We start from the raw sequence: 13901 nt of genomic DNA on the forward strand, positions 1-13901 counted from the left end.
CTTCCTTCAGAAAATGGAAGTCTTGTCCAAACGAGAAAAACAACAAGCAATGTAAACTTTGGCAAAAGAAATGCAAGCAGACTAGGATGTAGAAAAAAGCATTCAAAGAACACATCGCTCAAAACAGGAAGACCAACAACAATTTTTAAAAAATGCATTAGAAACAGGAAACTAGTTAGGAAGATAGATAAGGCCATTGGAGAACAAGGGAGTTGAAGTTGTGCTAATGGAAGAAAAAGGGATTGCAGAGAAGCTTAATATGTTGTTTGCATCTGTCTTCTCAGCAGGTAGGGCAGATCCCTGTGCCTGAACTAACTTTCGCAGGAAGGGAGTCTGAGGGGAATAGTGACAAAAAGAGGTGAAATTATAGGCCCGGTTGAGAAATAAAAAACTGAGAAATCACCACTTCCAGATGGCAACAACCTAAGAAAAACAACAACACAAATGTGAAATTTGCTCATCTTCTAACAAATTTATGCAGCTTATCCCTAAGATCAGCCTCCCCTCTTGAGGACTAGAAAGTGACCAATTAATCAAGATACTGCAAAGGATAGAATAAATTGTTGTTAAATCCTTTAGTTCAGCCATTGCTTTTTTTAGCCAATACTAAAAAATATTAAAAATATTAAGATATTAAAAATACTAAATACATTGGGATTTAGCTTTAGCTCTTTCTTTCTGTTCAGTGCCGCACGATTCATATGGGTACATCTAACATGTTTTGTTGGGAAGTAGCATTTAGTAGAATCACCTACAAGGCAGAAATATTGTTTGAATTAGAACATCAAGTCATGGAAAACTTTCCTAGTTAAATGCAGTTTAAGGGGGGGAAATATAAAGAGCCTTAAGGAGACTTGCCATTCAGGAGACATTCTTCTCTCAACCTCAAAGGAAGTAAAAGGTCTCTCCTTTCTCACAGTGTTTTACCAAGAGATGTTTATGGGTTGCATCTGACCAATCCATTCTCAGTGTCGACCAGGCATAGGCAACCTCAGCCCTCCAGATGTTTTGAGACTACAATTCCCATCATCCCTGACCACTGGTCCTGTTAGCTAGGGATGATGGGAGTTGTAGTCCCAAAACATCTGGAGGGCCGAGTTTGCCTATGCCTGATTTTTCGCTCCATAGGGCGCACCTAGTTTTTAGGGGGGGGGGGAATAAAGAAAACTCCCGTCGCGCTCAGAAGGCTTGCGGATAGCTGCCCGAAGCACCAACCCCTCTCACTCTCCAGGCTTCAGAAAAAGCCTGCATTCGCTCCATAGGACACACACACATTTCCCCTTCATTTTTGGAGGGGAAAAAGTGCGTCCTATACAGCAAAAAATACAGTAAGTTCATTTATTTCCATAAACCTACTCTGCATATGACTGAGGCTGGATACACACTATACCTTTAAAAAGTGTTTTTCCTTTTTCTAGGAAAAAAGGTGCTCACCATGAAGTTGTTACAGCAAGTGCCACACTTTTAATGGTTTTTTTGTTTTGTTTTATGTTTGTTTTTGGAGGGGGCAGGTATCCTTGAGTACCCCCAGAAAACAACAACACTGCCTTTAAAGCACATTAGAAGTGCATCTCCCACCTCAAAGAATTCTGGGCCCTAAAGTTCACCCCACAAAGAGTTACAACTCCCAGCAACCCTTAACAAACTACAATGCCCAGAATTCTTTGAGGGAAAGCTTTGGATGTGCCTTAAAGGTACCCTGTGTGAACAACCCTATCTGCATGAGAGGTTACTTACTTCTGCATGCCTGAAAACCTTATCGCAAAATTAAAGAGGTGTTTATGAAACCTCTGTGACATAGTGTGGGTTGCTAGCACCCGGGGCCACATGGAACAGTGGGTGGGATGAAGAGAAATGGATGAAGGGGGTCCACTTCCTGGTTTGCATGGAGAAGCCATTTTCAATGGAACCCCGCAAAAGAAGCATGCAGCTATATTGAGGCAGCACCAGGTGTTGAAGAAGAAGAAGAGTTTGGATTTGATATCCCGCTTTATCACTACCCTAAGGAGTCTCATAGCGGCTAACATTCTCCTTTCCCTTCCTCCCCCACACTCTGTGGGGTGAGTGGGGCTGAGAGACTTCAGAGAAGTGTGACTAGCCCAAGGTCACCCAGCAGCTGCATGTGGAGGAGCGGAGACGCGAACCCCAGATTACGAGTCTACTGCTCTTAACTACTACACACACTGTTAAAATTTTGCTCCCCCTAACAATTTTGCACCCAGGGCAACCACCCCTGTGCCCCCACCACCACCACGCTACACCACTGGTGCTTGGGACTTAATTGTTGAATTTCACACAAGGGGTTTAGTACACCAGACTTGTATGAAGAGCGGCAGGTCTCACTGTTCCTGCATGAAACCAGTGGCTATAATAAGAAAATGCTTTCATACATTAAGTCTGACTGCAGTGATTAGTGTTGTGGGGGAATGACCTCACAGGAAAGTAGTGTTCAGTGAGCTAAGGGAGGTGGTCACAGAAGAGAAATCATAGGGTACATCATGAGAAAACATGTTTATTACCCAGTAGACAATATGGAAGCCAGCAGTCGGTGCTACAGGGGAGCTACTTTATAAAGGATTTAGCTAGTGGCTTGTGCTTTGCCTCTGGGTTTCCAGTTTCTGCTCTTGACTTAAGTACTTCACACCCACAGCAAAGATTGCAGAAGACTTTGATGCCCTCTTGCCTCTCCCCAAAGTGCTAAAAGATGCCCCCCCCCCATGCTAGGCTTGCCGGAGAGAAACTAGGAGCCCCTAAAAAGAGCAGCTGAGATCTTTGGGAAGCACGTTGACAAATAATAGTTTTTATTCTTTTGAGCCCAGCTCTGCGCTTCCTTCAAGTGTTAGGGTGTTCCAAGGGCAGATGCAAGAAAGTCTGTTTCCCTGAGAGGAGAGAACACTGGGGAATTATTTGTGACATCTGTTTATTAGCACCGTTCAGGCGGGGGCGTAAGTACCCAACAGACACTGCTAATCTGCAAGGCACCGTACATTCTGCAAAGCAAGCAACATGCCCCATGGAATAGCGTCCTCCTCTCACAAGTATGAGCTTTTGAGGAGCTCATCCTCATAACGGGGGCAAATGGTTAAATTCATCCTTACCTGATGCGATCCTGATAAGTATCTGCATTAAAATAAAATAGCTGCCTGTTGACTTCAAAGGCACATTTTACATCATACCTAGTCCCCACCCCCTTCTGTTAGCATCCGTCTGTCTTGAGAGACAATGGAGGAGTGCACCTTCAGGAGGGAAGTCAAACCATTGGAGAGTTACAGTGACTGTTGTGGCTGTGGAGACCGATAGGGGAGAGACATGTTTTATTGCAGCTGGGGCAGACAAAGGCATCTCTTTTCGCTGGTGCAGATGCACTGTAGCATTTCTCCCCTCTGCACTCCTCGCAGCAGTTGTTTCTTCTCTGGATACTGTCTGTCTCCAGGCATTGTGTTTGTCTGCAAGGGATTCCCACACGCCAGGGTTAAGGTTAAGGTTGCCACGGTGATCTTATGGGTGTCAATAAACCTTCCGCAAAAACAATGGGTGTCCGTCAAGCTCCTGACAGGCCGCAACAGATAACTGGTGCACTGCATTTGATCTGGTGGCTCACAAGTTGTATGTTTAAGTTGTATGTGGTGAGCAAGTGCCGTCTGGTTTCTGAATCATAACACATGATTTGAATAACAGAAACGCATAGGGAAGGGTGAAAATTTGACCAGGCTTGGTGTGTTGTGAAGTCACACAAAGCTGTGTATGAGAGCAGAAGGGACCACACCTCACCCTCCACACCACCCCGCCCCACAACACTTGTGGTTTGTGTTTATTAGGCCTAACAGAAGCAAGTATTAGACGTTTGGGAGCTGGATTTCCCCCTTAAAGCCAACCCTGAACACTTCACTACATTCTGGAGGTTTGAATGTGTTTTCCAAGCACATTCTCTTCTCTCTTTTACCATCCCCACAACCCTTTGGCCAAAAACCCCATCTTACACATAAACATGTTTTTACGAGATTAATAATAATAACTGCTAGCCTTTTGCTACCTGGCCATATTGCCAAAGCAAATGTTGATTCTGTTTTTAAAAAATGAAGTTAAGAATGCTGCCTGTCTCAAATTATCAAAGTAGCCCCTTGCCACAGAAATGCTGGTGTGATTCTTCAGTTGTTGGATTTGGAGTTGCAGTAGTACCATCAAAGAGCTTTTAAATGAAGAGGAGGGGGGCACCACAGCATAAGTGTGGCTTTGTCACCCAGCTTCTGGAGCTCATCAGTTGTCAAGTCTGAGCTTAAATTTAGAGGTGGTTGGGATCCGAGTGTTTCCTTTGCATGGCCTCAGGCCCACACCAAACCACCCTCCCTCGGATTATGTACAGATGGTGGCCAGTAATGGCGGTCCACTGTCTATCAAACTGTCTTCCTCCAAAGCAAAACCTTCAGTGACTCGTCATCATGACATGGTTGGCTCTTAAAATGGATACCCAGTAATATCTGTTTGTGGTTCCATCCCCTGGTTTTCTTATCACATGCACTTCCTCTACCCATATATACTTCTACACACACACACACACAGACACGGACACACTGAAACAAGACCTTTTAGGACCTTTAACATCAGGGTCACAGAACTTCACAGAGAAATGAGGCCCATCAAAATGGGGGAATGAGCAAAGAGGCAGCAAAAAATATAGGGAGAGGAAGAAGAATTAGTATTGGCTAAAAAAAGCAATGGCCGGGCTAAAGCAATAGAGAAGGTTAAGCGCTTGCAAACACTCCATAAGAGGCACAGGAGCGAACTCCTAGGGGCCGAGGTCCCAATAGAATATTTGAGAGGGCTGGGCCTTGTGAAAGTTGATGGGCACCGCTATTCAAATGGTGTGTGTGTGTTGTGATCAATTATGCAGGGCAGGACTCAACTCCACACACCCCAATAAGAGGTAAGAGAAAGGACAACTGGAGGGCTGTGGTGAGCAAAGAAGGTATAAAAGGAAGGGAGTGAGAGGCTTGAAGGAAGGATCCACAGTGACAGTAACAACTCACTGGTGGCCAGAGCAGCCCATCCTGTTTTGCCACCTAAGGTTCCCCTGCGGCAACCCCTGCTTGCCAACATCCCCCACTGAAGCCCCACTAAGTGGGCTTGTGCAGTGGCAGCTTCCAGCAGATCTCACAAGAGTTCCAAGATCTCATGGGATCTCACCAGAAGGAAAGCAATTCCCAACCTGATGATAACAGAATAAATGATGTAGGGAGGGAGCTATGGCCCAACATAGGAAAAGAGGTAGTGAGGGAACACCTAGCTACTTTAAATGAATTCAGCTCTCCAGGGCCTGATGAGCTGCATCCAAGGGTACTAAAGGAGCTTGCGGGTGTAATCTCAGAGCCTTTGTCTATTATCTTTGAGAATTCTTGGAGAACAGGTGATGTCCCTGCAGACTGGAGGCAGGTAAGTGTTGGCCCCATGTTCAAAATGGGGGAAAGCTTGACAACGATACCAGAAAAGGTCCTAGAACAGATAGTCTGTGAGCACTTAGAAAAGTATGCTGTGATTAGTAAGACCCAACATGGGTTTCTCTAAAACAAGGCAAGTCAGATGAAACTCTTTTTTTTAATGAAGTAACCAGCTTGGTGGATCAGGGGAATGCTGTGGACATAGTGTATCTTGATTTCAGTAAGGCTTTTGACAAAGTCCCCCATGATATTCTTGCAAGGAAGTTGGTAAAATGTGGGTTGAACGAAGTAGCTGTTAGGTGAATTTGTAGCTGTTTGGCAGACTGAACCCAAAAAGTACTCATTAATGGTTCCTCATCACCCTGGGGAAAAGTGACAAGTGATGTGCCGCAGGGTTCTGTCCTGGGCCTGTTATTGTTCAATGTCTTTATAAATGACTTGGGCAAAGGAATTGAAGGGATACTCATCAAATGCAGATGACACCAAACTGGAAGGGGTAGCTAATGCCACAGAAGACAGAATAAGAATTCAAAATGACCTTAACATATTGAAGAACTGGGCGCAAGCTAACAAAATGAATGTCAGTAGGTACAAATGTAAGGTTCTGCACTTAGGCAGGAAGAATCAGATGCACAAATATAAGATGGGGGCACCTGGCTTACTAGCAGTACATTCTAGGCTGCATCAACAGAAGTATAGTGTCCAGATCAAGGGAACAAAATGCAAAAATTCCATCCAGTAGCACCTTAGAGACCAACTAAGTTTGTTATTGGTATGAGCTTTCGTGTGCATGCACACTTCTTCAGATCAAGGGAAGTAATAGTACCACTCTATACTGCCTTGGTCAGACCACACCTGGGATACTGCATCCAATTCTGGGCACCACAATTTAAGAAAAATGTTGACAAGCTGGAACGTGTGCACAGGAGGGCAACCAAGATGATTAAAGGTCTGGCAACCAAGCCTTATGAAGAGTGCTTGAAGGAGCTGGGTATTTTTAGCCTAGAAAAGAGGAGACTGAGAACAGATATGATAGCCATCTTCATATTTCTTAAGGGCTGTCACATGGAAGAGGGAGCAAGCTCATGTTCTCCTGATCTGGAGGGTAGGATCAATGGTTTCAAGTGACAAGAAAGGAGATTCCAATTAAACATACAGAAAAACTTTCTGTTAGTAAGAGCTGTTCAACAGTGGAACAGTCTCCCTCGGGAAGTTGAGGACTCTCCTTCCTGGGAGGTTTTTAAGCAGAGGTTGGATGACAATTTATCATGGATGCTTGAGCTGAGATTGGACTAGATGACACTGGGTTCCTTCCAACTCTACGATTCTTATTGTGTTGACTGTTCATAATTGCCTAGTTAATGTTAAGGATAATTTTCCAATAAGGGAGTGCCTTAAGAAGTGGAATGCCCTGTTGGATCATCTTTGGATGCCATCACAATATAGTTCCATCCATGATTTATAATCTGAACTGGATCCATGGGGGAAGCTTTTCCTCCTGAGCTATTCACTTCCAACGCCGGAACAGTTTGTTACAAGCTTTTGGATACCACTCGGCCGCAAGAACCAGAGTGTTGGAAGCACTTCAAAGTCTTAATATTAGGCAGCTGCTATCCTGTCTGTACCATTTTGTATGGGAAAGGGATGACAGTGGTTGGAACCAGGGCAAAACCTAGAATTTCTACCAAGTTCCATTGAGCTGTGACTAATTTCTCCAACCACAGAAGGTTTTGGAAGCCTTCATCTCCTGCCTCATTTAAAAACTAGTCTAGACACAACACCAGTAAAAGCACCAAAGAGAACAATTCTACCCAAGTCAGGAGATTAGCTTGACTGGTTTATTGGCTTTCCCTTTTCTAAACTATTGTGAAAAGTAGTGGGAGCATCAGCCTTTTGCAGACATTTAGAACGAGAAACAATTCGATCACTTTTTGAGCTATCAAGTATATTGAGCTATTAGGAAACCCACTATAAGCTTCACACAACAAGGTATTTATAAATATCTACTTGTATACATTTTTGTAAACATTGGTTGGAGTTCTGCAGTGCAAAATTTGGAGATGTCTAAATTTTGGAGGATGACTGTTTTTTGGTTCTCATATAGTTTTGGAAAGTGCAAATTTCATAGATGCGCCTTTAAATGCAAGCTGAATCAAATTTCTTCCCTGCTCCTACTCTCGAGTCATATGGCAACTCTGATTCCTAATGAAAATTCCTACAATTAAATGTATAAATTAATATAAAGGAGGTTTTGTGTTGCAGTGGCACATAGAAATTCAGCTACATAATGAAATGTACTGTAAATACATAAGCTAAACTTACAAATGGGGCTTATGTACAAACCTGTGTACAGTGACTTAATCATGGGTGGTCCTTTGGACCATCTAAGGTAGTTCCAGCAGAGAGGAGGTGGTGGGAAAAGAGGGTTGTTTTCCGTCTCTTCTCCTCCAGCCATTTGCAAGGAAAAGAAAGAAAGAGGAAACATCAGGTGCCAATTCCTGTTCTAGCTGTCCTGTGCCCTCTTCCTACAAGGCCATCTACAACCAAGTGTCCTTGGGAAGGATCTTGATGAGGGTTCACTTCCAATGGTTATACAGTACATATGCATGAAAGTCATGTGGAGTGAAGCTGTTGGCTAATGGGTGAAGGAGAAAAAGAAAGAGCTCCCCAAGTTGGCAAAGTGGGCAGGCCTTGACCAGCAAGTGAGGCCAAGAGCTTGAAAACGTGGGCACAAAAAGAGCTTTTAAGCTGTCCACCTTGCTTGGGACTTGACCTGTGTAATTTCAGCCATGTGCAAGTCAAATGCATATAACATGAGGGCTTACTGTATTTTTTATATAGCTATTATATGGAAGCAGAAATGTATTCTTGATTTATTTATTTTTTAAAATGGACCTTTTTACAGTCTGCACCTTAATAAAAGTTTATCAGGGTTAAATACGACATTACAGGAATACAATCAAATCAGTATAGAACTTCGGTAAAGACATTGCGGTTGGTTTAATAGGAACAGTCTAGTTTCCAGAAGCTGTCTGAAAGAAGGCAGGGGCGGTCCCTGCCCAACCTCTAATGGCAGGGAGTTCCACAGGACAGGGCCTGCCACACCTGTAGGCCAACTGAGTACAAGCCAAGCAAACTTCAGGTATGTGGGGCATCACCACAAGTGCCCCATCAGAGGATCTCAGTGGCTGACATAGAGCACAGGGGAATCAGTTGGTCCTGAAGGAACTTGTAAGCTGCTTTGGAGGTCAGGATAAAGTGATTTGGTTGGCCACTTTGAAAACAAAATGCTAGGCTGGGCGGCCTTTTGTCTTTGTATGCAGGGATTTTCTTACGTTAGCCAGGTTGCACTTGCGCCTTTGCGGCTGATGGGCCTTCAAAGAAATGAGTGATATTACATATTCTGACAGGGACGTGGGTGGCGCTGTGGTCTAAACCACTGAGCCTCTTGGGCTTGCTGATCAGAAGGTCGGCGGTTTGAATCCCCACAATGGGCTGAGCTCCCGTTGCTCGGTCCCAGCTCCTGCCAACCTAGCAGTTTGAAAGCATGCTAGTGTGAGTAGATAAATAGGTACCGCTCCGGTGGGAAGGTAAATGGCGTTTCCATGCGCTGCTCTGGTTCTCCAGAAGCGGCTTAGTCATGCTGGCCACATGACCTGGCGAAACTGTCTGCGGACAAACGCCGGCTCCCTTGGCCTGTAAAGCGAGATGAGCACCACAACCCCAGAGTCATCTGCGACTGGACTTAACTGTCAGGGGTCCTTTACCTTTCACCTTTTTACATATTCTGTATATACAGCTGACAGGCAGCTGTATATAATGTAGGCTTTAGCAAGTTGAAATGGCTCGAGTTTGTTTTGAAAATGCATCAGTGTTACTCTTAAGGTTTTTTATTTAAGTGTAATACACAGTGATCAATATTTATCAGAAGCAAACCAGGCTAAACATATTACCTTAGGTCTGTTGTTGTGATGCCCCGCCAATAGAGTGGCCATTCAGGGTTCTCGCCACTGCTGAATATGCATTGGGGGGCATGTTTTTAAAATGCTAAAAAAAAATTATTTGAACCCAGTCACTGTCTAACTACATGTCTTGGTATTGTCAGTGATTTCCATGCAACACAGTCAGCTGATTTTTGGAATAACTGGGTCCAGGTTATTGACAGAAGAACATGTTCTGCCTGAGCTAAATGGAAAAGCAAAGGTGGTTTTTCATGAGACAATGTGGCCCACATACTGTTGCAGCATAACGTCTATCCTTAGCCCAGCTGCTGTGGCCTCATCTCATCTCTGCTCTACTGTACAGCACCAATGGCAATTTTATTACTGCAGTGCAATATTAACCACACCTTTATGGTCGGAGCAATTGATTCATATTATGAGTGCATTTCTATTTGCCCACACCCATGTTTTCCAACGAGACCTCTTACTCATTCTCTGTGGGATTGATGAAGTGCCGCTCGCAATTTGAAACCAGCACTTTGGCAACATTATATATTATTTTCAGATTTTCAGAAGCAAAATATTGCAGAACACTTGAGTGAGAAAGCTTTGCTGGACTGCGATGCTTATCCCAGCTGTTATTGGCTGAGAAAATAATCCCAAGATATTGAAAAACACTTCGCTGTCTAGAGACATGTCCTTAAATACTCCATTTATGTATGTGGACTCTCCCCACCTCAAAAATAAAAATAAAAAACATCTTGATTATTTGACAGTTTAAGATCAGATATATCTGAATATTCAAAAAAGCACTATGTTTTTTTAAAAACTTATGTCCCAACTTCCTGCCTGACAACAGACCTTTAAAACAGCTTAGAACAAAATCTTATAGTTGCTTCCTTCTTGTTCGCATTTCTGAGAATCATCCATATATAAATCACCCATCTGGACTACAGGAAATATATATTGCCATGAAGTCACATCACACCATTATTATTATTATTTGTAAAGTTTATTTTTATTTTTATTTTCATTTTATAATGTGCTGTATATAAAACGGAACGATTATAACAAACAAAAATTAAAAGCAATAAAATAGGCACATGTAGAATGAGCAACTGTTAACTATGCTATAAGAAAGCAGACCTGCCTGCCCTGGGCTCAGACAGAAAATTTGTGAGTCCCAGACCCTTTGCATCTTTGTTGCACTCCTCTTAGGAGCGACAGGAAACTGCAAATGCGTAAATGCAAAGCACCTGCCAATATCTTAAAATTCAGTTCAGTGGGACTGAATTTAAACAATTTTTGTAAAACAAAGCAAAATTTCAAAAGGAAACTTTACTTTATGATCCTATATCTCCTAATTAGAAGTGCATATTTTTGCTTTTCACTTTAAAAAAGAAAGCTTCTTTACTTAAGAGTGCAAAAATATCCGAGGCCAAAATAACACAACTAAACGCTGGCTTAATTTGCAAGACAGCGGAGCGTCTTGACCTCCACCAGTATCAAGATTAGATTGCTTTACACTTCATTTCCTCCATCTATTTAATGTGACCTTTTGAATATTTCTTGGCAATGACAGCAAACAGGAACATCATGCATAACATATCTCCTGCGCTAGATTCCGTTTCTGAAAGAAAGTTGGGAGGGCAAGGAACTCAGGTTGGGGCAAGCTCTGCCTCTGGGTTCTCAGGCTCAGTCCCTGAACCCACCGGCGGAGGAACTGGGGTGCGGGGGGTGTGCACCGCCCCCGGCAGCACGATCCTGGTGGGGTGTCATCACGGTTGCCCCCCCTGCGCTGGGCGCTACGCCCCTGCAGGCAGCGTGCCACGCCCCCGAGACACATACCACACCCCCTGGGATGTGCGCCAGCCACGCCCCCCTGCTCTCTGCCCCCCCCCCGGAGCTTGAAGCTCTGCCACTGCCTGCACCCCCTAGTTAGCCCTCAGCAGCCCTTGCCAATAGTTGACAGTAATTTCCTGCCTCCCAATATAATAAATAAATAAATAACATTTTTTTTATATATACCATATATACCCTGCCCTTCCCGGTTCAGAAAACCAGGCTCAGGGCGGCTAACAACAAATTTAAAACACTTAATTGATGCAACAAAAAACAGCATAAAATACAGTATAAAACGTGAATAACAATAAAATCAAAAATCAATTAGGGGGGAAATCCATCCAATAAACATTAGATGATCATCAGGGCTAGCTGGCTAAGTTAGTCTTATTTGGGCCAGCAAGGAGACCAGGGGAGAATTAGCTGTGGGATCCCAGAGTGGGTAATCTTCATAAAAAGGGGAGGGGGAGGGAAGGAAGGGGAATAAAAGATCAGGCTAAGTTCAAATTGAAAGCCAGACGGAATAGCTCTGTCTTACAGGCCCTGTGGAAAGAAGTTAAATCCTGCAGGGCCCTAGTCTCATGGGACAGAGCATTCTACCAGGTGGGAGCCATCACTGAGAAGGCCCTGGTGATAATCTGACTTCCTTAGGGCCTGGGACCTATGAACCTGTCCTGCTTGGAAACATTACTGAGTGGATGCCATTTTCTTGGCAGTTTTTCGACAACCCCCTGCAAGACAGAATTTCCCTGCAAGACAGACAGAGTCCATCTGTACTGCACTTGGAATGTAGAATCTTTCTCCTTGTGTGATATTTCAGCGATAATTCTCCGTAGCCAGTGCTTTGGGGAATTAGTATGGCTTTCTTTTAAGGAATAGGCTGAAATGCTATAAATCTCGGTGAGGGGATCATTAACACCACCCACTTAAGGAAACCGAGCCTCTTGCATCCTTGTAAAAGCAGATGCTAATGACATTAAACACAAAACACAGATCGATAGCCAATAGTGTCTGAGCTATGGAGTCTTGGGCTGTTGTCCTTTTCATTAGAAAATATGCCGAGATATATATGGCTGCTGGATGCCACCTCAGCCTGTTGAATAAATGCTGAACGCAGACCCAGCTCTGTTGCTCCAGCTGACAAGCTAACGACACCTTTGCCCATCTGTGACTGATTGCTTCTCTTTGCGGTGACCTTTAAAGAGCCCAGCCAGCTTCATCAAGCCAAACCATACAGGGCTGACAGCCCTTAAATTGGGCTGGACTATTCAGCCTGAAGAGTGCGTTCCTTCCCCTGCCATTTTGAATAGTTCCCCCCAGAATCTGGATTCTAAAAGTCACCCTTTTCATCTAGAACAGTGATCTACCACAGGGCAAAACATGGCATGCAGGAGTTATTTCCACCCTCTATTCATGATTTCGTGTTTCAGTGGCTCCTGCACATCCCCGGTCTTCCCTCCCATCTTCCATTTCACGATTATCATTTTGTTGGTTTTGTACCTGATTTTGCAAGGGACATGGGTGGCGCTGTGGTCTAAACCACAGAGCCTAGGACTTGCCAATCAGAAGGTCGGCAGTTTGAATCCCTGCGAGGGGGTGAGCTCCTGTTGCTCGGTCCCTGCTCCTGCCCACCTAGCATTTTGAAAGCACGTCAAAGTGCAAGTAGATAAATAGGTACCGCTCCGGCGGGAAGGTAAACGGCGTTTCCGTGTGCTGCTGGCTCACCTGAAACAGCTTAGTCATGCTGGCCACATCACCTAGCAGCTGTCTGCGGATAAACGTCAGCTCCCTCGGCCTATAGAGCGAGACGAGCGTGCAACCCCAGAGTCTTTCGTGACTGGACCTAATGGTCAGGGGTACCTTTACCTTTTTGCATGGCTCTAGGGCAGGCTTCCTCAACCTCGGCCTTCCGAGAGACTACAATTCCCATCATCTCTGACCACTGGTCCTGCTAGATAGGGATCGTGGGAATTGTAGGCCAAAAACATCTGGAGGGCTGAGGTTGAGGAAGCCTGTTCTAGGGGGACACTGTGTTCCCCCTTTCTAGCACCTGCTAATAAATATAAGGCAGGGCCCTATACCAGGGGTCAGTAAACCTTTTCAGCAGGGGGCCAGTCCACCGTCCCTCAGACCTTGTGGGGGGCCAGACTATATTTTGAAGGGGAAAAAATGAACAAATTCCTATGCCCCACAAATAACCCAGAGATGCGTCTTAAATAAAAGGACACATTCTATTCATGTAAAAACACACTGACTCCGGAACTGTCCGCGGGCCGGATTTAGAAGGCAATTGGAAAGGATCCGGCCCCTGGGCCTTAGTTTGCCTACCCATGCAAAAGGGACACTTGCAAGCTGAGCGACAGGTGGAGCCTAGGTCACACATTGGACTAGTTGCATACTTCTCATTGATGGACCAGAAATGTACCCATCGCCCAGCCTCTCCCAGGAGTGTCTGCATAGCACTGCATGAAAATATCCTTAAGCAATTGTATCCTTCCGATTTTATTATTTAAAACAGCTGTGTATTTTGTTAAGAATTTCCATTTAATTATTTTTAAAACTTCTTTTGAAGTGGCATGAAATTCTAATAGCTAGAAGCCCCTTTCAGTTCTTTGGAGAGTTATTTGAGCATTCTTGGGTTACCTCTTAGGACTAATTTTGTCAACAAAAACTGAGAGAAGCA

General features: G+C 44.2%; 1 long non-coding RNA gene across 1 annotated transcript in view; it reads left to right on the top strand.

Annotated features, from left to right (window-relative positions):
- Positions 1-1058: 1058 nt before the first annotated feature.
- LOC308460620 overlaps positions 1059-13901 on the top strand; it is a 428649-nt gene continuing 415806 nt past the window's right edge. Inside the window, exon 1 of the long non-coding RNA XR_013978647.1 lies at positions 1059-1073. This is a non-coding gene — a long non-coding RNA (uncharacterized lncRNA). The remainder of the gene's footprint in view (positions 1074-13901) is intronic.

The sequence above is a fragment of the Podarcis pityusensis genome (assembly GCF_964106645.2).
Source record: "Podarcis pityusensis genome assembly, chromosome: 13".
In the NCBI taxonomy this organism is placed as follows: domain Eukaryota; kingdom Metazoa; phylum Chordata; class Lepidosauria; order Squamata; family Lacertidae; genus Podarcis; species Podarcis pityusensis.